The sequence below is a fragment of the Clinocottus analis genome, unplaced genomic scaffold (genome assembly GCF_023055335.1).
Source record: "Clinocottus analis isolate CAN_PGR_092001 unplaced genomic scaffold, fCliAna1.0.p SCAF_11, whole genome shotgun sequence".
In the NCBI taxonomy this organism is placed as follows: Eukaryota; Metazoa; Chordata; class Actinopteri; order Perciformes; family Cottidae; genus Clinocottus; species Clinocottus analis.
The window spans coordinates 1,994,418-2,015,472 of NW_027175832.1; the positions used below are offsets into that span (position 1 = coordinate 1,994,418).

General features: G+C 43.0%; 1 protein-coding gene across 1 annotated transcript in view; it reads left to right on the plus strand.

The window, feature by feature from the left end:
• Window positions 1–5,607: 5,607 nt before the first annotated feature.
• Window positions 5,608–21,055, plus strand: part of LOC137803793 (leucine-rich repeat and immunoglobulin-like domain-containing nogo receptor-interacting protein 3) — a 32,450-nt gene continuing 17,002 nt past the window's right edge. The window contains exon 1 of the mRNA XM_068602531.1: window positions 5,608–6,181. The gene's annotated coding sequence lies outside the window, so the exon portion shown is untranslated. The remainder of the gene's footprint in view (window positions 6,182–21,055) is intronic.

Consider the following 21,055-nt stretch of genomic DNA (forward strand, 5'->3'; position numbering starts at 1 on the left):
TTTAAAATAGAGGACATGAGGTATCAGTGTTGTGGATACAAATTGCACTGGGGGATAATTTAATGATGTCGTGTTGAATTATACTTCGGATGCATCATGTTGTTTGTGCCATTGTGCGACTTTGAAGGCGGTTCGTACATATTTATAACTTTAAAATAGGAGGGATTCCAGCCACCGTGTTGTATGCCGAGGTTCAGAATAGACGTTATGTGTATAAGAGCCTTCAGGGCAGACTGAACCAGCATGGCAGTACAGAGATTAGAGGCATCTGCCCACCCTGCAGGCGCTCGCATGGCACAGCCGTCCATCAGAAACCAATTTCTGAAGCCTGTCTCCTCTCGCCCAGCTCTTTATCACCTTTTTGGCATCTTCTCCCTCGACCAACTTCGTGGTCCTCCTCCCAGTCCCTCCCTTTGCTTCCCAGCCGGATCACGTCCTATTTCCTCCCACATTTCCCTCCCACTTGTCCTCCTTATTTGTAATGTACCCCGTCTTCTCCTCGTTCATAAACTGTTGTCGCTTTTTGATATCCTCCGCGTGTCTATCGTCCATCTCCACTTCTCCTCCATGTCTTCTATTTCTTTTCTTATCCTTTAATTTCACTGTTGCTTTCTCCTCCCCCGCCTCCTCCTCCTCCTCCTCCTCTTCCTCCTGCTCGCTACTCTGCTCACGTCCAGGTCTGTTTCCACTGATAAGACTGTCAGCAACGCGCAGTGGAAGAGATAACGATGTTGCTTTGCCAACATAGTTAGCATCATAGTTAACTGCTCTTCCTCTCTTCTCTAATATCAGCGCTAATGAATGTGTCATCAGTGATCTTTCTCCCTGAGCCAAATAGATGAGATGAGAGAAAAGGAAAGAATGGAGAGAGGGAGAAGATGAACAAAACAGGACAAAAAGTTATTTATTTTTTTATCCATTTTGTTTTGGGGCTCACGCTGCTCTATCTGAGCCCACGGCTTGAGTTATGGTCAGTCCGTTTATTGTTGTCATTATCTGTCTGAGACGTTTCCCGGTTGGTCTTTTTCAAAGGGAGACATTTTGACGAGTCGCAGAGGAAAAAGACAGACATAATTAAACTATTGATGCTTTGATTTCAGGGTCCTGGTAGCATCGTTAGTGTTATTCATAACACCTACTGTGACAAGTCAAAAGCACTAAACACAAGTCTCAATCAAAAAAAAAACGAGATAGCGAGCTAATTCACCATATTTACTGTTTATATTGCGTCTAATTGGAATGAAGAAAACATCTGTTGAGTATTTTAACATCAAATTGTTTGATTGTGTTGAATTAAAAACCCCAAAATACAGCAGGTCCAACGGACCCACAACACCTTCTGAGTAACAAAAAAATGAACACCAAATGAGAATTAACCCAACATTTATTTAATCATATTGCTCCTGAGGAGAATGACACAAACATATTGTATATCTTCTTTAAAGGGTATTTTAATTTTGAGCGTAATAAAAACAGAAGTGAGGTACATATTTATAAATCCTGTGAATAAGTACACTCTTTTAGTGTGGATTTGACTTTGATATATTTGGGTTATTATAAAGGTTTGGACTAAATTAGGGTCTCAAAATTGTGAAAAACTGAATTAGGATTTTTCTTTTTGCATTTTTACAACGTTGGAGGTCATATCTATAAAGAGGTCCATCTTAATACATCACTCATATGTACAATAAAAGAGTTATTGGTCACTGTAATTAAAAAACCCAAAGTCCTTGTTCAGTTGAAACAATATGAGGTAAGAGTTAGCCTTTTCATTAATGTATTAACTAATTACGCCAATAACCAATTAAACCAATAACTCTTTCGATGCACAAAATTGCGATATACTTAGTCGGATGTGAACCTAAACTATATGTAATTTACCTTAAATAATAGTACATGTATAATACATCTGTGGCAGTTAACAGCTTCACGTTTCTTGAGCTCTTTCCAGAGCGGCGCATCCTCAGCATCGAGTTACCTGATGATAAATAGTTTGTGTCACATGAGAAGCGTATGGTATTTTTGTGAGTGTGACCACAGTCGGAGATGTAATTCCACTTGGCTCTGGACCGTCGGCCTTTTGAACGGGCTGAAATGCAGAGAAGTTGCCAAACGCAACAGCAATGAACGAGGCTGTGATGAGCTCCAGGGCTCGCACAGCTGATAGGGAGCAATGCAACTTTGAACAAGGAAAAGACATGCATGTTCAAATCTAATTTCTTATTGTGGGATTCGTTTGCACATCTTGAGGCGCACACGCACACGGAGACGGGGAAAGGTAAGTGTGAGCATGAATCATGAGCACAACTGAAATTAAAACATGCCTTTGATGATAATGAAACGCAGACTCAGGAGCTCCATCTTATTGCGTTCATGCTTTCCTCACGTTGCACTCTCTTAAACGGGTCTGATGTGCACCAGTCGGGTTCTTGCAATATTCCATCCGAGCCATCTGATACATTTATGTCCGACCCGCGTCGCCCGTCCTCTCACATCTCAAATGTCATCCCATTCTGTCCTAAATGTCAGTGCAAATGAAAGCCCTCCCAAAAGAGCGGCTTTTAGAAAGGAGGCTGTCACTCGGCTGCCGTGTGAGGCCCGCGCTGGTATCAAAGTCTTACTTACATTTGCAGCCGTAATCTTTACGCTCTGCACCCACCGAGAAGACATCTTGTGCTACGCCGTCACTCTGCACACCCACCAGGAAGCCGCCGCCATCGTTGAAGGTGGAGCCGCAAAGCAAAGAGCAGGATTGTCCGTTGAACTGGAAATGATTTCATGACCTTGAAGTACAGAGGGAAAGGTTATTGGATTGCATGTCTGTTTCAGCAAATGTGGGTGAAAAAACATACAAATATTGTTCATAAAACTATTTGGTTCCAGTAATGTCGAGCTACTTTTCTCATTTCATACATGCAGAGTTTAACGGAGCTCATTCATTTAATTATTTGACGTCTGGCGCTCCATTTAATTATTTAATTATTTAAGTACAGCAGGAAAACCCGTAGAAAAACACCACCTGCTCCTCTGGTGCTGTACCATCAATAATGTCTCAATGAATCTGAAACATCAACAAAATGTCGCAGCAGATTAAGTTGCAGGCTCTCAGGAAGTTATTTATCTTCTAAGGAGAACACAACATACACATTGAACCCAAATGTCCTTTATTAAATTAGATCTGCAGTTAAGAAAGTTAAAAAATAAAACGTTTCTTTGAAACTTCCTCACATTGAGACATAAGCTAGTCTGCTAGTTGTGCACCAATCATTGATGGCACAAAGGTTTCAGTGTCAGTTAAGAACAAGTTACTAACAGCAGCTGTGAGTCTATTATTACAAAAACAAGCAAATAGATTATTTGAAATGATCTTGACTTGTGAGGAAATAACTTGGAAGACAAGTCAGGGAGTAAAAAGTACAAGATAAAGGTCTTGAAATAAAGAAATTCTGCATTTCCCATCAGGGTTTGAGGCCTTAGGGCGGACATGGTGAGTACCAATGAGTACTTTTCTGAAAAATATGAAAGAAAGCAGAACAAAGACCATCAGCCTGTTTGTAAATGCAGGTCATCTCCATTGAGTGAGGACTCCAGTAGATGGAGAACATCCCAGCTGGATGTCTTGGAAAGCATTTCTCCATTGCCACTGAAAACAGCCCTTTGTGGAAATTAGCTTTGTGGGAGGATTGTGCCAGCCACATGGATTCATATCAGCCCGAACGTACAGTGTACTTAGAGAGTGTACTCTGACTCATCAGCTGCAGACAGATTAAACCTCCATCTGATCCGAACTCCGGCAAAGTTGGATGATCATCAAAATTGACTTGGAAGTCAGTTGAAACTTTGAAGAAAGCCCACATGAGGACACGTTCCCTGTTTGACTAAAGGCGACCACCTCAAAGCAAAGACACTTTGTTTGTTTGTTTGCTGTTTTTGAAGCCAGAGGGAAGTGTACTTAGCCAGGAGTTAGCCTTAGCCTTGAACTATAAACCACTGGATCATCGGTGTCGAGCAGTATTAGACAATAGTGTCAGGAATTACAATTTCAAATGTAGTGTTTGCTTTACAGTTAACACTCCTCGACTTCAAAAAAAAAAAAGAAAAAGCTGACCTACTTTGGTTTTCTTGTTTTCTGTCTAAACAGTATGTTGACGGTCAGAGGACTGGCGAGCTGAAGGTGTGCAGAGGCCGCTCACCTTTGCAGAAAGAGCACATATATGTCTTGGACTGGCTCCGAGGTCGGAGCGGTCGGCGTTCGCAGGACTTGGACCTCCAGCAGGCGTCGTGACGAGCACGATGACCTCAGGGTCGCAGGCCAGACTTCTTCTTTCCTGCGATGAGCTGTTAACTGACCTCGGGGGCAGTCAGTCAGGCTGGAAGAGTGTGTGTGTGTGTGTGTGTGTGTGTTTGAACCTCAGTTCTTTTGATCTGATTTACCCTGACAAGGCCACAGGACCGAACAATAAAAATGTCTATTTTCTCTCTCTCTATCTCGTTTGCTCCCTCTCTCTGCACGCTTCGGGCGAAACGGGGGAGATGATTAAACAGAACAAACCCACTTCAAGAATGACGCTGCCAAAGAACTCTTTTTTGGGGAGCGCTTTGATCCAGAATGATGCAGCCAAGTCATTTTAAAAAGACCCGGTAGAGCAAACATTTACATTTAAATATATATTTGCAATTGAACTGTCAGATAGCAAAAGATTCACACCCTGTGAGGATCGCTTATTGTGGGATTGGCTCCCAGTTTTTGACACGCTAACCAAATAGTAGATCATGTGAGCTAGTTCTATATGTTTTAATGTCTCTTAAGAACTTTTGATTGTTTCTTTGTCTGTTTTTAGCACCGATGCATGTCGTTTAACTCGTTAGATTCAAGTCACTAAGCGAAGCTTCTGTTTTTCTGGAAGCTAAATCCCTGTTGATCTTTTTTAAACCGAGAATATTTTATAGTCTAACAATACTTACTGGTGTTTTAAATGTATTTCCAGAAGCATTTTCTAACCTTCTGAATGAAAAAATATTCCATCTATCATTTATAAAAATACATACATTTACTAAGTGGTAACTGGTAAAAAAAAAAATAGTTTATCCAGATATAGAGAATATTATTTTCTGCAGTGTGTTATCATGACATGCATTTGAATAAATGTAATTATAATACATGAAGCATTTAATGCAATTAATTCAAATTTAATTTCTACATTGTATTTTATTGAATCTGATACATCTATATTAATTTAACCTTCATCTTAAACGTGTCTTGGTTTTGTTTTTTGTAAAGCACCTTTGAATTATTTTTATATTCTTTTTTTATTTATTTTTTTTTATTTTCCAGGCTCCAAATTGAGTCATCTCCCTCTCTTCTGAATCATCTCCTCTTTCAGTCTATTCGTTTTTCCTCCTGCCTGCATGATGACAGAGACTCCCTAAGCTGCGCGGCCGGCAGCAAGGAAATGTGAATCCAAACAGCCGGAGCAGCAGCAGATAGACAGTGACTGAGGGAAGGGAGGGAGGGGGCAGAGAGAGAGAGAGAGAGAGAGAGAGAGAGAGAGAGAGAGAGAGAGAGAGAGAGAGAGAGAGAGGGAGAGAGAGAGATGAAAAGCATGCTAAGTGAGAGAGAGAGGCGCTCACACTGAAGGAGGCAGCGGCAACAGCTCCAGCAACAGCGCGCCGCTTCTCCATCCTCCCTCTTGTAATCCCACGTCCACGCCGGGGGAGATGGAGGGCGCCCTGACCCGCTGAGGAGCGCCGTTTGAAGGAGAGGGAAATCTCACATGAGCACCCCCCCTCTCCCCTTCCTCCTCCTCCTCCTCCTCCTCCTCCTCCCCGTGAGTGTGCCTGGATCATATTTTGGGACAATATCCAACAAGGAGTGAAAGGAGGTGTGTACACATACGAGCCTGCCGGCTGGAGGGAGGAAGGAAAGGGAAGGAAGGAAGGAAAGAAGGAAGGAGGGAGGGAGTAAGAGCGGAAAAAGAGGGGGATGAGAGGCAGCTTTGGTACAGCTGCTGATGCCAGAGTCTGAGAGCGAGACAGAGACGGACTGAGGAGTGCAGGAGCCGGCACGTGCAGAGCGGTGTTGGCAACTTGTGGGTCGAGAGGAGAAGAAGAAGAAAATAGATTCACAAACGCGGACGGCTGGACAGATGAGGAGGCATCAGGGACCACGTTTCAGTCCTGGGTATGTTCACTTATCCTGCACACAGGTTATGGACATTTCACTCACTCTCTGTTTGCTGTGATTTTTACCGATAGAGCTCAGAAACACACACAACGCAACAGTGCATGCTCGCACATCTTCCGGGCTGACGACTACCCGCCCTGACAAGTCTCCCTACTTGCCCTTAGATACTTGCAGCAAGGGAAGCGGGATCAGGAGGAGAGATTGTGCCTGTGTGTGTGTGTGTGTGTGTGTGTGTGTGTGTGTGTGCCTGGTCATGCTTTCTTACCATCTCCATCCCGTTATAGCGTCATTGTATACAGCACTGGAGGCATTTCATAATGGGTTGTGTAGGCTGTCAGAGTGATGCATGTAAATAAAGCTTCACTGGTGGAACGTCGCCGTGTTTCACGTCAGCCAGACAAATTAAACAGTCACTCTGATTTAACACTTCCTTTTTTTTCTGTGTGGCTGTAACGTTGGTCATTACATTCATTCTGTACGTGAGTTACTTGCGGTCCTAAATTGTGCACTCTGATTGTGTGTATAACTTGTGCGGCTGCTGTTTGTGCGCTCTGGTCTGAGACACACTGCAGGATGCCATGTGTGGTCGCATGACATGCATGGCCATGTGTTATGTCATGTTGTGGCAGAGGTCATATGGCTTATGACAGCAGGTGTGCATGAGGTGTATCAGCCCCCTCCCTCTCTCTCTCTCTCTCTCTCCCTCTTTTTCCTCCATCTTTCTCTTTTCTCCATTTCCAATTATAGGCTGTCACTTCTCTCCCTTTCCCCCCCTGATCCTATCTGCTGTTTCTTTTTCTTTTGCTAAGCAATTACCTTTACCTGGCTCTGCCCCTCCGGACAGCACGGCTGGCTAGTTTCATGTCGGCCTTTTCCACAATCCAAGAGAAGGATGGGGGGTGATTTCATGGACATTGCCCCAACTTTTTATCAAAGAGTGACCTCCAGAAAGCCTGAACACGGCAGCTATACTTCATATTATTGCTGCACTCAGATCCAGAAAAGATATGTAAATAGGAAATGGCCGCGTTTTTTTTTTTTTTTAGTGTGCCGAAGAATTATGCCTCTAATCATGCAATCAGCTCATTATTTCCGGCTCCTCATTAACTTGTTTGGGTTTATAACTTTATCGCTGCTCACGGTCTCTCTTCCTGAAAAAAAAGGGGAGAAACATAATTCACCCAGACGGAGCTGGCGGGCAAATCGCTCTCAGCATATGGGCAAACTTTCTGTTTGTGTCTGAGAGAGAGGGAAGACTTTCCTCCTAATGCAACTTTTCTTCCCCGCTGATTTATTTCCCTCCTTAATGGATTTAACTTAAGTTGGAATAGAAGAATATACTGAGGTGATAAAGGAAGAAGGTATATGGAGTCAAAGGGAGAGAAACGTCTGAAAAATGAGAGACTGTTGGTGGAAATGTTCGGCCTCACTGTTGACAGGCGCTGATTGCTGACGTCTTCTCAGGTAGTTTTCAAGGCCACTGGGGAGGAAAGGTAAAGGAAGAGAGAGAGAGAGAGAGAGAGAGAGAGAGAGAGGGAGAGAGAGAGAGAGGGAGAGAGAGAGAGAGAGAGAGAGAGAGAGAGAGAGAGAGAGAGAGAGAGAGAGAGAGAGAGAGAGAGAGAGAGATTGCCACAGGGTGTTTGATTTATTAATAAGAACATTCATCTGCCTCTTGAAGTAAAATTCAGGTTCATTATGTTTATTAATTTGGGTCATTTGTTGAAGTTTTGGTCATCATCCCTGTCAGTATAATGTTGTACTCACGTGAATCGTACTCGTACAAACTGATCCAACACAATGACACCAGATACCACTTTATGGCAATTTGATGTTTACCTAATGTCGTGTAAATGATGTGTAATGTAAAATGTGTCCGTCACAGAGACATTTGAGACTTTTAGTGCAGTCAAATACTCCTGCAAAAGGCTCATTTCTTTAGTTTTACAGTGTGCAACTTACTGATAATGTTGCTCTATATCTTCTGGATGTGTAAATATGCAACTGTTTGCTAAGATGCTTGCACAACAACTTCGTATGGGGAAATGTAAATGTTGTAATTACAGCTTGTTGGGCTTGTCCAAGCCAGACTTAATAAGGCTTCAACATCGATTCAAAATTGGCAGACATATAATTGCTTGAGGGATCAGACAGCAGGTAAGCATTGAGAATGCAGAGCTGTGCGTTGTTGTACTGTTTGTACAGAGACTGAGCACCAAATGTTAATATGGACCTCTTAATGTCACAGCTTGTGGACATTAAAGATTTGACGGTATATGTAAGACATGACTCTTTGCAAATGAGTCCATCATAAACCTGCGTGCTCTTGTCTCTTGACTCTGGCTTTGTCCGACTTATTCCAGCAACTGGTGAGTGCCGTTGTGTTAAAACCAAAAGGATGGACGGTCAAAGCTTTAAATAATAAGACAAAGGTTGCATGGAACCAGAACCATTTCCATTTAAGGCTTAAACGCCTCAGCAGAGCGGGGCGTTCGGGTGACATGGGAGATTCAGAAACACGGAAGGTTAAAAGACTTCAGAGAGAGAAAATGTGAGCGTGTGATGAGAGGCGCAAAGGAGCGATGATTGGCTGCGCAGGGAGAGGATTTGATTGGGAAGGTGGCCGTGGGTATGTGGGCGTGTTGAAGGAGCTTTTGTTCTTGGTGTGTGCACAAGTGTGTGTGTGTGTGTGTGTGTGTGTGTGTGTGTGCACAAGTGTGTGTGTGAGCAGGACGGTTGACCTTGAGAAATGCACTCGCAAGGTCTTAAAAGATCAGTGGGAAATTGCTCCTATTAGAATCCTGGAGGTGATTGAGGTGTTTGCCTGGAGAAGAGGGCAACGTCAACATCTATACCTGCCCATACACACACACACACACACACACACACACACACACACACACACACACACACACACACACACTCACGATCAAACACCTGTCTTTATGAAGCTGTGGCATTACAGAGCCTCGTGGTTGCATCAGAGGTCGATCACAAAACTGAATTTAACGGTCTTGCTTAGTGTCCAGATAAATAATTCTGAAATAATATCAAAGTGCAATTTATTTTGTCTGATAATGCAACTGCAGTAAGATATGTAATATTATAGGGAATCCTAGTGTTTGCATCATTGAAAAGTATAGATAAAATTATTATTTTATTACACAAATCTGTGACACACACACAGCACGGTTATTGTATTTAACCTTTAACAAATATTGTGGAATTAAAAGCACGACACCAGTCAACAGTGAACAGTGGGCTTTGGTCTCCGAGCCAATAACCAGCAGGTGGGAACTCAACTTATCTGCAGTCTCGCTGCTCTATCGCGACCTCCTGACCTTCTTCCTGAACTCCTCCTCCTCCTCCTCCTTTCGCCGTGTCTAATCATTTCACTCTCTCAAGATACATTTCTCTCTCTCTCACTTTCTCTATTTTTCTCATTCTGCTCTTCCACTTTCCATTTTCTGTCATTTTCTTTCTCTGCCTTTATTTCCTGTCGTTCATCCTGCTGAACTTTCTCTCTCTCTCTTTCCCTCTCTGGTCTGGTTTTAAGGTCACCTGGTATCTCCTCTCGCGTAATGCTCATAATGAATTAGCATTTAGCTTTGCTTCATTATTTAGTCTGACTACCGTCCCTGGAGTCATTCTCTTTCAAATAAACTATCGTATTAAATTTGGGGATGATTGAATCTTTCATTTCAAATTACAAAAATCTTGGAGCGATACAAAGCCTTTCCCGGTCCCCTGTTAAATAATTCAACACCATCGTGACCAGAAACTACTCATCTCGGGAAAGATTCATTTAAAAATGAGAAAAGGGGGCACATTTAATTGATTTTCAAGGTTTTTTCTGTCAAACCAATGCAAATATATTACTTTATTTGATGGTTTGCAGTTACAGTTGTCTCATTCAGAAGAAAGCTTCTTAATTCAACACTTCACTTTGAGCCTTCCTGATATAAGCAGAAAGCAAAAAACAGAACTATCTGAGACAAATAGTCACAACATCACATAACTACAGCCAATATTATTAAACTGCTTGTACAAACACATCATGAATTTACACAGTTTGGTTCTTACAAAGGAGACAACAGCAGCAGCGTATTGACCTTCACGCTGAGCCTTGAACAGACGCCATGTTGTTGCTAGCTAGCGAGGTTGTGAAGCAGCAGATGATGACGCAAAAACAACTCCATCACTACTATTTACAATCTCACCGCGAAGACGAGAAGAGGCGCGGCGTTCGGGCCGATCTCACCGCCAGACCTCCATCCTCTCGTCCTCTAGCAGTGAATCGATAACCGAGTGCGTCGAGATCCTTTTCTGACTGTCGAGTCTGAATTCCTGCAGATTTCGACCTCTTCGGTGTGACTGTGCCGCGACCGGCTGTGGGTCTGATCTTCACAGAACATTTGGAAGACAAGATTTTCTTGTCGCGGCTACAAATGAGACTCGTGTAACTTGAAGAATATTCCTTCGGTCTAAAATGAAAGCTTATATTCGAGCGTTTTCCTCGTAGTGATATCTGATTCTGGTTCTTAGGAGAGAGCCAACTGAAGGAAACCATCACAGGAAGCTCTGAGCGTGAGGAATGAATGCCCATGAAACAGTTTAAATTCATTTATTTGAATAAAAACACTAATTAAACAGAGACATACGACTCACAGGGACACATAGGACACACAGTACAAGGAGACAAGGAGACAAGGAGACAAGAGAGGCAACGAGCAACAGGTGGACACAATGAGGGCAGCACAGGTGAAGCAAACACACAATCAGGAAGCAGGTGGACACACAATACATGCGTGTGTGTGTGTGTGTGCGTGTGATAGGGTTGTCAGGTTGAACAGGGGTTTTCAAAAGGTTTCATAACTGTAAAAATGTAAGAGTGAAGACACATTGAAGACACAAGATATTCATCGTTAAGAGCCTTAAATTCAGGATATCTACACATCGAGCAGCGAATGTGAGATTTATAGATAGATATACAATTTGCAAAGGAAGCTGTTAACACTGTTGATCACTTTGAATATCCTCACATCTTCATCTGCCCCTTTATGCCCAAATCAAGATAACAATACTTAAACTATAGACAATAAACCCGGTGAAAACGCTGGAATCAATTTTTTCTCCACACCTGCTTTTCTCTGTGTTTGAGTCGTCGTAGGAACCCCAAATTAATTCCAATACTTGTGTTTATTGTATGTATTTGTTCAGCAAAGTCTTGTGAAGAAAATGTATATCTGCAAAAAAAATCACTTTTAAAAGATATTTTGATGATAACTATGAACATCCAGCATGATATGAGCCAGATTCCCCAAAAATGCCTCCTGGAGCGTCAATAAGACACCTTTTTGGAAAGATTAGGACCTAAAGAATCAGAATCTGCAACAAAAATCACAATAAAACAAAGTATTGTCCTGTTAGGAAGGAGTTTCAGTCAAAAAACTGTGTTGTTCGGTTCAAAAATGGAAAAATTACATATTTTATGCCAAAAGATTGTCTGAATGGGGCATGCTGAGACTTAAAATTGGAGCGGGAGAATTTTCACGCACGGTTTCCAAAAGGTTAAAGTCAGTTGATGATGATAATAAACACTTTAGGCCATTAGCTATATTAGAAATAATCAAATGTAATAATCATGATATCTGGTTCTCTGCTTGAATGAAGGATGTTTCATTACATGTTGATGTGGGTCATGAAGTTTGTGGCTTTGCGCTTTTTGTCGCTTCGCAGATGTAAGTGCAGGTCAATGAGATTACCTTTCACTGTGTGTGTGTGTGTGTGTGTGTGTGTGTGTGTGTGTGTGTGTGTGTGTGTGTGAAAGTGCAGCCGTGCCCATATCCGTGATTGTTAATTGAATGTTAATGTAGGTTAAATAATATCACCTTGCTTTTTAATAATGCAACTCTAATAATGACCACACGCAGAATTCAGGAGCTCAGATTTCCTTTTTTTTTCTGTGTGTGTGTGTGTGTGTGTGTGTGTGTGTGTGTGTGTGTGTGTGAGATGAAAATCTGTTTTAGTTATTGTGATGCTGGTTTGATATTATAACTCTAAATATACACACATTTGCTGTTAGTTATTTTATAACTGCCCGGATGGCCTGTAGTGTGCATGGAAATGTGTGTGTTGTCGCAGCGTGTGCGTGTGTGCGTGTGTGCGTGTGTGAATTACCATCTAATGCCATCTGTAGAACAGACCTTTGGGGCAGGGGGGACGTTATTCATTAACTTTAGCTGCATGACTTAAAGGCAAGAGCACTGTTAATGTGTGTGTGTGTGTGTGTGTGTGTGTGTGTGTGTGTGTGTGTGTGTGTGTGTCTCCGTCGCTCTCTCTCTCACTCTTTGAGCTGTGACTCTGAGTGGATGAACAGCGTTCTGTTCCATAAGGACTCTGTTAAATTAACGCTGTATTGCTATTGATTTCTCCTCCGATCGCTCCGTTTGTTCAACACCATCCACGTTCTCCTGCGATGGAGGAAGGAGCGCTCGGTTGGTAGCTGTGATGGAGTGTCAAGAATCATTTCAGGAACAATACTCTCATTAAAATGTGTTGAATTTTATACCATAATGTAAAAAAGGGTCATGGAAAAAGCAAAAAAAGAGTGTATTTTGCATTAAAGGACCAGTGTGCAGCTTTGAGGTGATCTATTGGCAGAACTTGGATATAATGTGAAGATTCAAGTACAAAATTTGCCTCGAATGGCTTTACAATCTGTACGAATAGTATTATTATGTCGTGTGTGTTGTGTACACTGAAGATAAGAATTGTCGTGATTGTGTAAAATGAGCCGTTTGTGCGTCTCCACACGGAGCAGGTCCTCTTCACGCAGCCAGCTCGCGCTCTCAAGGACCAAACGCGTTTTCACATCAGCCACAATTGTTCTCCTGGTTGGCACTGGGGATGAATTTAATCTGATTGTAATCTGCGACCTCGCCGCTAGATGCTGCCAGATGCTTCACGCCGCAGCTTTAAACCTTCACGTCACGCTCCAACGCAGCGAGCATCATCGTGAGATGTCGTTTTATTCCGCTCTCCACCCTGCTGTGGGAATAATTGGTTTGGGTGAATGTAGATGGACAGATTTTCTATAATGTCCTTCAGCGCTGACCCCCCTATTCCACACACACACACACACACACACACACACACACACACGCACACACACACACATTCGCAGGCCTTCACACAGACATACATTTCGCTCTGAGGGAGCACAGATTCAACCATTATTTCTGCCTCACTGTTACACAAACAGGCTTGCAGAAGCCTAGGGACTGTTCAGCATTGGTGTGTGTGTGTCTGTGTGTGTGTGTGTGTCTGTGTGTGTGCGTGCTACACGAGTATACAGAGGCACACACACTGCGTCACCCTTGCTGCAGGACTGGAGGCATGTGGAAGTCACTTGAGGATGCCAGCACATATGTGTCACTTTGTCCCTTATGTGTGTCACGTTGGAGCAAAGAGGCCGGCGGTCGAGTCGCCACAGCGTCCGTTAAGGGCGGAGCTAAAGGTTAGTCGCCACTTTAATGTTAAACCTCTTTTCTCGGCTTTTTCCTCTTGTTTATACGACAAAACTCTCCCGAATCATCCGCTCCATTGCATCTCGACCTCACCAGTAAAACTGGCTCGAGAACGGTTGCCCTTCAGCAAGGCAGCGGCGATGCTTTAATAGCGTTTGAAAACACATTTTCAGAGAAGAGAGACTGCATCTCTGGAGAAGTTAAACTAAGACGGAAAGGCGTGCTGCTTTTCCAGGCTGAAGGAAGAGGAAGTGAGGCTGAACTTGTTGAAGTGATTGTTTGTAGAGTGAGGAAAGAAAAGCCGGTGGCAAGTTGCTTTTCTCTTTCTTTGTCTTCTTGCCTCTCTTCTTATTATCTTGACCTTGTTTTCTGCAAACTAACTCCATTTTAAAATGACCGCTCTCTTCCAACAGCTGTTGAAGAAAAACTATTTACTCTGAGAGTCCTGTTTGGAGATTTTCCTACGAGATAAACTCTGCCAAAAGAGAAAATAGCTCTTATTCTTAAAAACTTTCCTCCCGTAAAAGTAAAATATTCAATCGTATAATAGTTTCCTCTCACACTCTCCTGCCAGGCTCTTGAATCGATCACATCTCCTCGACATGATTGTTGAACGATTCTCATTATTCCACGGGTGATTCCGGTTTGACCCATTTCGGTCGCGAGCCGCAACATTGAGACTCCAAAACGACCCACAATGCAACACTTTCTGTCACATTCAAGAAGACTAGGTGATGTTGTGAATACATAAATATCTAGTCTGAGATTCTGACGTGAAACAGTGTCTCATATCTGTGCCAATACAGTATTCATAATCGTGTAATTCACTCTTCTCCTTTTTGGTTTTTCACTTGCAGTCTGATAGTTTCACTCTCGGCTGATTTGCGTGTCATGTCGTGTGTGTGTGTGTGTGTGTGTGTGTGTGTGTGGACTTTTTACAGAGAAGCTACTGAAACCCATTTGTCTCCAAACACACAACCTTTTTCCCGTCTCGATTCCTCGATCTCCTGTTCCTCCTCCCTCCGCTCCTTCCTGTTTCATCCTTGTTTTACACTTTTCCGTCAACTCTCAACCCGACGCGAGCCTTCCACTGCCTCCTTCCTTCCCCTCCTTTGTCTTCTCCTCCCTCCTTTTTAAACATCGAGTCATGAATTTATTATGCGAATCAAAATAGAGGAATGACTCTTTGTCCCCGTCCCTGCATGTCATTGGTCTCGTGATGAATAATGCAGCCACACTGGTTGAATTTTGGATCAGGAGGAAAAGAAGAAGGAAAATTATTATGGAGCCGCTCTATTCTGGCTATTTTCGAATGGCGAGCTGTCAGCGCCTTTCCTGTAGCACTCGTTCTCCTCCCTCTCTTCTCGCTCTCTAGCATTCCTCCCATCAGTTCAATCACGATCACATGAAGATAGAAAATATCCTCCTCTGCCTCCTCTGTCCTCAGGAAGGCCTGCGTGTAGATATGATGGCGTTGTCAGCCTTGTCGCTTTCATACAGAAACGCTGCGGGTGTGTTTACATGTGTTGTCTTTACGATGTTTAGGTTTGTGCATTTTCAAGTACGACTTCCCTCACGCTGTTTGTCAGCACTTGAGTGGTGATTATGGATACTGTTTTGCAGATTTCTGCAAGAAAAGCGTTGATGGCATGGCATGCAACGGTTTCATTTCATTTCAACTCCAAAAAAACGGCCATTGATCTCATTACGGAGCGCTTCACATCTCACTCTCTTTGACTCGCATTCAACCTTTCAGATGTGGAGTGTGTCACTATTGAACGCCCCAAAAGGAGTTCCACTAAGCTCTCAGGAAATCACAGGGGGGAGAGGCTGATTGGGAAGCAAAATATTGCGGCGGGGGATCTGAGGACCCTGCAAACGGTGAAGCAAACACATCTATACGTCGTCTTTACGTGGACAAAGAGACAGACGCACAATCTCTGCGCGCACATAAGGTCAATCACGCGCCTGGATACACACACATGGACGCAGATGCACACTCGGATGATTATTCTCGGCCTCCTGGGGCATCATTGAAACTTTTCAGCCGTGACCTCGCTAAGAGGGAGAGAGAGAGAGAGAGGGAGCGAAAAATGAGCATTAGAGGGAGCGCAAAGAATAAAATAAAAATGAAAGAGTCCTTGAATTTTAACCGGATGCTCCCCGGGGAGAATTCACATCATCTCTGTGTGTCTTCAATGCCGGAGTCCCATCGCTTCCCTTCGGAGCGCGAGGACCCTGACTGCTCGTCTGCGTCGCCTCACTTTCTAGCTTCTTTTTGGGAGGAAAATCATTTGATGAATCGGCGGCAAAAGGGTTTCTCTTATCTCGGTTTTAGCGCCGGATGAAGACATTTCTCCAGCGGGAGACTATTCTGCCAGAGCAGAGGATGTACCAGGGGATAAATGCCACTATCTGTTATCTGTAATGTGATCAGGGTTCAACTACATCATCCCTATAATAGTGTGTGTTTCTTGCAATGTGGTTAGTTTTTGGGTATAGTCAAGAATTGACCATGCATGAACTGTTATATTAATATTTCCTTCCAGCTCTCTGAATCTAAGTGAGAATCCAGTGAGAACACTTTTACCGATGCTATAGTGTCCAGCATCTTAAGATTATATAATTTTTTGTTTAATTTTATTGTCAAAGTGTGTGCACGTGTGTGTGCAGACACGCACTGCAGATACTCTGCTGTCAATAAACAAAATCACCTTGAACTCTCCCCGAACCTGGCAACCTGTTTAAGCTCTCTCTAACTCTTTGTCCTCTTCCTCCCCTGTGATCCCACTTCTCCTCCTCCTCTTCCTCCTCCTCTTCACAATGCTCTGTTTCTTCTCACCATCTTGCTCTGCGGTGTTTACAGAGCCTTCACAGCCATGTGTGTGTCTACATACATGTGTATATAGGGGTTGCTGTACCTTCCTCAGGGATCTCTGGTGAGAAAAGGATCTCGAAAATGTGATTATCACCCAACGTCCTGTGAAGCACCATCTTCTTACACACACAGACACACACACTCACACACACACAGTAGGATCTGTTGGTGTTGTACAACCACAAGCTGAACGGTTTTATCAGTGCTCAGGGATTTTCGCCTTTGTTTCCTCAGTACAAAGGATTTAGCTTCTCTTCTGCATCTCCATCCTTGTCAATCTCCGTTTCTCTTCCCCACGTCATCCATTCCCATTTTTTTTTTCCTGCCTTCACCTCTATTTCTCTGAGCTTCACACCCCCCACCGCCCCTCCTCATCCTCTCTTTCTGCCCCTTCATCCCCACATCTGAAACGGTATAGCGACCGCTCCCATTGGTGGAGCAGCCAGAGTCAGTGAAACAGGCAGCCAATAAGCTTTTGGGCTAACAAGGTCACTATTATCCATGAAGCGCTGCAATTACTCTGCCGTCTATGTCCCTGCCATGTATGCATATGCAATGTTTCCCCCCGTTCTTGTACCTGCACATGAAAACCCTTCTTGGTTGTGTGGTTTATTTACAGCAACACCTTGACTGACAGGAAAGGTAATATGTTATGGGATCGTTGGATGTCAGGTTATTCCATTTTCCACATCTCCTTTGTGCATTTTGACACAAAATGCACATTTTTTCTCAAATTGAATTGAGGAACTGTTGGCTTCTGTGCGATTTCACATACATTCACAATCAGTTTATGCATTCAGGTCAAAGCTATGTACATATTTATTGAATATCTCCCACATGTGAATGCGGCACCATGCTGCTCTTCAAAGACTGGGGATGGAAAGCTGTCACACTCCTCCCCTCCCCCGTCTTCCTCCAACTCATTGCTTTTCTCGCTGTTTACTTGCCACACAGACAGTTATATATATTTGTACCAGTCAGTCAGTCAGCCAGGCGGCGTTCAGCTTTTCCTCTTTTCCTTCTTCTTCTTCAGACGGATCTCGTCTTCTCGCTGACGTCTCGTGTTATAAACAAGAGAATATTTAGAACACAGAAATCCTCGCTGTGTGTTATCGAGCAGCATCAGGATTCCTGGGCCTCTCTTCTGGCATCTGACTGAGCGTAACCTAATTTGCATCATTAGATTCTCTCAACTGTGGAACAGCTTTGACCTTCCTCCATCATTAGTGACAGAGCGAGGCAGTCAAAGTGTCCCTCTTACCTCCCCCCTGTTCGCTCTTTCTCTCCTCTTTATGCTCCTTTCCTGTCCTGCATGTCCATCATCTCCTCCCCAGATACCCAAATCTATCAGTTGCTCACATTGTGGCCGTATCATGCAGCTCTGCACTTATCTTTTTCATTCTCCTCCCTTCATTTTGTTGTGATTCCTTCCTGCCGTCGTCGTATTTGCGGCGGTATCTCGAGGAGTCGTCGTCTGTCTTGGTTTAAAATTCCCCGTTTGGCTTTCACATATCTAACGAGCCGGAGAATTGAATTAATTTCTTTTCTTCGCAACACCGAAGGGATATAGAAACACACACACACACACACACACACACACACACACACACACGTGTGCTAAGCTGTACAGGGGGGGAAAGGAGCCGATGCCTTTCAGGTGAGATGTCTCCAAGGAAATGTTTTCCTAAGAAGCAATCGCCCCGCTATGAACGCAATCTGGGGCCGCTTCGTCGGCGCTGAGAAGAAAACGTGATTTCACTTACCAATGACCGGCCCTCGAGATCACACCACCATTTTGTCATCTGAAAATTCATTAGCCTTTAGAAAGGAAATGACACCAGAAATGAACTCCCTTCAAATCCCATCTATAGCGCCCGGTAATCACAACCGAGATGACAGCCTCGCGTTAACGTGAAGGAGAGATTTGTCTTCCCCGACATCAATGCAAGACCTCCTTTATCAGCATGACCCACACAATACTGCACGAGTACTACTACTACTACTACTACTACTACTGCTGCTGAATATGTTGCAAGTATTTCACAAACGTGAGGAAATGGCTCACGGCGCTGACCAAGCTTTTTTGGAAGCACGTCTAAGATAATTAATGAGTCATTTCAATCCACGCGAGTAATAAGGCCACAGATCCCCAGAGGGCGAGACTAATTCAAGGCTGTTCAGTCACTTGTCAGACTGCGTGTCACTCAAAATGATTGGTGTCTGCGTCTGTGAACGTTTTTGTCCATCAGACAGGTCAAGTTTTATTAAATAAGTTCATCTCCGCTATTCTTAACTCCCTGTAATGGCGTGTAAGTTCTCTGTCTGCCTGCCAGCTGCTGGGTGTCCAATCGCCTGGTCCGCACAGCGAGCGCCTCATCTCTCCTGAAAAGACGGCATTTATTTATTTGTGTATTTTACAGGGACAATGCACACTGATCAACAGTACCACTGTAAGTGAGCCAGAGTTAGCCCGAGGCACATTTTCATCTGCTGTCCCTGGACACTTTTTTTTATGTTAGCCTGAAAATACATACTAAAAAAACACAAAACAAATTCACAAAACTGAGTGAATTAGGATGGATTTATAAAACACTAGAGGCACATAATACATAAACACCGAACGAGACATGTCATGAGCACACAGACCGGCAACAGATGACATTTCAATACATCACAGCCATTCTGCTCAGATCGGAAAACGTATGGAAGCCCATTTCCGCCACAAAAAGCAAGAAAATTAGGACAAAAAATAATAATAATAATAATTAGGACCACAAAAAAAAATAATAAAGAAATTAGGACAAAAAATGTAAAAAAAAATAATTAAATTAAATAAAAAATTAATTGACTTTTTTTTGTTGCTTTATTTTCGTAGACTATCACAAACAAATTTGTCAACGAAAAAAAAAATCCCGTTTCATTCCAGGAGAGAAATGTATGGAAGCCCATTTCCGAAACAAAAAAAGAAATTAGGACCAAAAAAAAAAAATTAGGGGATGTTTTTTATTTTAATTTTGTCAACGAAAAAAAAAATTAGCACCAAAAAAAAAAATACAAAATTTTTTTTTTTTTTGGTCCTAATTTCTTCTTTTTTTGTGTCAGAAATGGGCTTCCATAGGCTCAGGGGAAAAAAAGAAGGATTTTATTTATTTTTTATCCTCAGGATGTGAAAATGGGCTCTGAAGTTGCTCCAACCTGCTCGTTAATGAGGCAAAGTCGCATCCTGGATAACAGGAGCTTGAAGTGACACACAGTGAAACTGCTGAATGGAGATGAATGAGGTTGAAATATGTCGACGACTGAAATCCCTTGTTCGAGGAAACCGTCTTGTACTTTACTTGTGAGCTACGTAACATTTCCATCGCCTTGTGATGATCATAGTTTTACTCACACGCTTTCAGGACTTGCCCATATGTACCCAGTGTTTGTGTATTTATGAGTCAGAGCTGCCAGTTGCGTTAGTGAATATATGTTGGGAGCATAAACAGACCATAATGTAGTGATAATGTGTGGGTGACCTTTGTTAATATGTAAACGAATCCGTTCCCACTTTAGATCTGGCATTTCACAAGTGTCTGACCCCTGAGCATCCAGATCACATGATTCCCTTAAAAGGTGGAGGGGGAAATAATGTGACGTCACGAGGTAGAAATAGTGTTTCTGGGTTCACTACAGCTGAAAACACACAAATGTAAAACCTGAGCAGAGACCATCTGGTTGCAGGCAAAGTTACCCATCTAATAAGCCGGATTCCTGGGCCGCCCTCTGTTGTTTGTGTACCACACAATATGTATCTGTGCGTGCGTGTGTGTGCGTGTGTGTGTGTGTGTGTGGCGCTCTCAGTGTGTGTATCTGTGTGCTCCTGTGTGAGCCAGAGAAAAGCAGGTCAAAACACAGCAGGGTGTGAGAATCCTCAGAATCGCTACCGCTAATTAAATGTGCCAGGCCGTTGCGTGAAACAAAAGGATCCATGTTGTGATCCTTTAAATGTGAGCACCGACTGGAATCCTCTTTGTTTTGAACATATTACAAGTTTAGATGGCCGGAGAAACTATTAACCCCTTCAGACCCACTGTTTACAGTAAAGGGACATCAGATATGTATTTGTCTGTGGTCACTTACGCCAGAATAAAGTGTCTGAACAGCAATCAGAAGGATTCCTGTGAACTTTTTTACAGACATTTATGATGCTGTGAGGATGAATCTTTAGGATTTTGTTGATTCTCTGACTTTTTCTCGAGCGCCACCATCGTGTTGTTAGCGATTAGCGAAGTTAGCATGCTAGCATGCATAGCTAGCTGGATGGTAAACATCAACTTGTGAACATTGCCAATGAGCATCATTTAGCACAAATCAGCATCGAGTCTCACAGAGCTGTAGTTGTTTTCTGTGTACTTATTATTCTGATGGTTGTTGTGAAAATCATGTCATAAAATATGTTCATCTTATCAAAGTGGTGAGGTTAAT